General features: G+C 55.1%; 1 protein-coding gene across 6 annotated transcripts in view; it reads left to right on the plus strand.

Moving 5' to 3' along the window:
• Positions 1–1,962: 1,962 nt before the first annotated feature.
• Positions 1,963–3,071, plus strand: part of DYNC1I1 (dynein cytoplasmic 1 intermediate chain 1) — a 161,887-nt gene continuing 160,778 nt past the window's right edge. For 5 of the 6 annotated variants that reach the window (XM_043966798.1, XM_043966803.1, XM_043966801.1 and 2 more), the window contains exon 1: positions 1,963–2,097. The gene's annotated coding sequence lies outside the window, so the exon portion shown is untranslated. Of the gene's footprint in view, positions 2,201–3,071 lie in introns of all 6 variants that reach the window. The other variant, XM_043966799.1, reaches the window with a different exon arrangement.

Raw genomic sequence — 3,071 nt, forward strand, 5'->3', positions numbered from 1 at the left:
ATCTTTGGTAGCCTCTAAGGATGGATGTGACCGTCCTCTTCTTGGCTGGGCCTGCTCCCTCCTGAGGTTTACTCCTTGCTGGCCTCACAACCTTCATTTCAGGGTCTGATGGCCATTTTGGTCCCTGTCGGATAGGGTCATTCCAGGGCTCAGATAGTTTCTCTTGGATAAGGGCAGGGTGGTCAATCTTTAATCATGGCTCAAGAGCCACCATACCCAGCAAAAGGCCTTGGAACAAAAGCCAAGCAGAGTGGCTGATACTTAGCATTGTGTATTCTTTTAGCTCACTTCTTTCTGCTGGCCAGGGCAACACCTCTGTTCCAACCCGCTCTGTGACTTAGGGTTAGAAAGACCCCATTAATTCCAAACAGTTCCCAATTGTTAGCCTGCATTTTGCTCAATTCACTTTGGGACCCTGTTCTAGCAAACCATAAGGGTTGTAGGCCTAATATACCATTCCTTCCCTCAATTCCCAAATCCTCTGGATCTGGGCACAAAAATGAATCTGCCCCAAAGTTAAGCTGATGGGCTCAGTTGTGATCTTCCAACTTCCAGGCCCACATTTCTGCCCTGTATGTCATAGAGAGCAATGTCTTCCTTTTGTGTTTGAGAACACAGAGACCCAAAGAGGTGAGATCTCTTGTCTAAGTCCCCAAGGGGGGAGGAGTGAGTAGTAGATGCAGGAAGTTTTGTTTTTAGGATCTTTGTCAAGCCAGGACTTTTTCTGAGCTTCTGACTTCTTGACAATCTTCCTCTTGACTTCTTCCTGGTTCTCTGCCCTTGGTTTTGTGCCCCTATCTAGCATTCTATGTTTGTATTTTGGGTTTTCCCTGAGGTAGAGGGAAGAAGGCTGGCACCTCTCCGATCCTCCCCCCCCTCTTTCCTCTCCTCCCCAGTGACTCTCTGAAGTCTGTGAACTTAAAAAAATATTATTGGTAAATCTATTTCAATACAGTTTCCTTTGTAATCCTGTGCATTTAATTTTATGCATTTAAAAGTAGTGTTCTAACAAGGGGCCATGACTCAGGGTGCAGTTTGTGACCCCCCCCCTTTTCTTAAAGCCAGCAAGGTAATTAGTTTTACATTTCTTAGCATATTTGTTACAAAGTCTCCCCCTCCCCCATTAAGGGAGGGTGTGAGAGAGAAATCGATTTTTGTTCACTGAAATCTATAGAGCAGCAGGCACCAGCCAGTCCCTGCTCTTCCTCCAGTTTTCAAGCTAGAGGGTGGCAGCGGGCATGGAGAGGGTCCAGGAATCACTGGTTAAGTGCCCACCATGTGCCTGGGACTGGGCTAAGTGAGCTCTGAAAACACAAAGAAAGTCAGCAAACAAACGAAAGCAAGACGGACAGAAATGTGCAGGCGCCATTTGTCTGGAGAGAAAGGAGTGCTCAGACAGGCTGAGTGTGAGAGTGAGGATGGCAGAGCTGTGCCTATGGGAGACAGAGACAGAGACACAAAGACACAGAGAGACAGAGAGACTCGCAGGAGGAGGGACTCCTGTCTTCCTTTCCCACAGGGAATCCATTCGATTCCTCCTGCGGCAAGGGGCTGATGAGGCAGGGTCAGAGTCGGGGGCTGTGGGTTTTCGCGATACCTTAGGTACATTTGACCTTGGCCAAGTCCTTTCACCTGCGTGGGCCTCAGTTTCCCCTTCTGTAAATCGGGGAGGGGGGTTACAATCACTGGATGGCCCCTCGGGTCTCATGCAGCCCGAAGTCTACGAGCCTAGGTGAGGGTCAGGGTCAGGGGTAGTATTAGTGATGGGTTGGGGGAGGGGACGATCTGGCGGCTTTGGGAGGAGCTCGGGGACGGGGAGGAGCCGGAGGGGGATGGGGGTAGGAGGATGCCCAGCAGTGACACAGCACCAAGGCCGCCGCCGGCCCGCCCGCCCGTCTGTCCGTCCGTCAATCCACGGCTGCGGAGCCGCTGCGCAGAGGCCGAGGGCGGACCGAGGGACTGTGGCCGCAGCCGCCGGGTTCGGGCTCCTCCCTCCTTCCTCCTCCCCCTTCCCTCCTGTCATCACAGTCGCAGCCGCCAGTTGCCTGAGCTCATCCCAGAGGCCCGGGTCCTCAGCCTCAGCTGCTGCAGCGCCAGGTAACCAGCCCCCGCGCCCCTGGCCGTGGCCGTGGCCGTGACTGGGACCGTGATACGCCCCCTCTGGGCCCAGGAGCTGCCAGACTGGCGGACCGGCGCGAAGGCAGGACCGCGGGATGGGGGATGGGGGGCAACCCCTTTTACCACCTCCCCTCCCCCAGGCCAGCGGGGAGAGGAAACAGGCCAGGGAAGTCCCCTCGCCCCCTCCCAATAATCCCCTACTCCCTGGCCCTGAGAGAGGGGCACACCTCCCACTGAGCCAGAGTCCAGGGAGCTGAGCAGTCGGGGAGGCCAAGGGATGCTGCTTCGCAAGCCCCCACCCTTGCCACGCCCTGGGCAGGGTAGGGCAGGGCCAGCAGCTTTGTACACTCCCCTCTCCGAGGGGATGTGGAAATACTTTCCCTCTTAGATGTAAAAAAAAAAAAGGCCTAGCTTTAGGTAAGGTGGGAGGGGGGCTCTTAACCCCCGATCCCTGGCTGCCTCCGTCTTGTCCCCAGCTCTGTGTTCTTTGCGCGCTCTCCCTCCCCCATCCTCCCCCATTTGCAGGGAGGGTACCCGAAGGTGTTAAATAGAGGTGTAGGGATGATCCCAGGGCCAGGCCCTTCCCCCACCACCAGGGGTTCATGACGCAGGCTTGGGGGGAGGAGACTGAAAAGGTGTGAGAATGAATCCGCCAGGAGGGTCCCCCCAGGATTCCTGCTTGGGTCTCTCCTCTCCCCCTCTTCTCTGATTTCTTCCAGAAAATGATGATCTCCCATTCCAAATACCAGAGTCACCCATGTCCTTGGTAGTCTAGGCAGAAGTGCCTCCGGGTTCCCTGTTTTTCTCCTTCCCATCTCTATCCTGGGGCCATTTCCACAGCCTAAGTAGAACCTTAGGAGCTTTTGCCCTCCGTGCAAGCCCAAGGGACCTGCCCCGTGAATGTATTTCAGAAAGCATCAGGCAGAGTTCTGGCTTGGGGGTCCCCTGGGTGG

The sequence above is a fragment of the Dromiciops gliroides genome, chromosome 5 (genome assembly GCF_019393635.1).
Source record: "Dromiciops gliroides isolate mDroGli1 chromosome 5, mDroGli1.pri, whole genome shotgun sequence".
NCBI classification, from domain to species: Eukaryota; Metazoa; Chordata; class Mammalia; order Microbiotheria; family Microbiotheriidae; genus Dromiciops; species Dromiciops gliroides.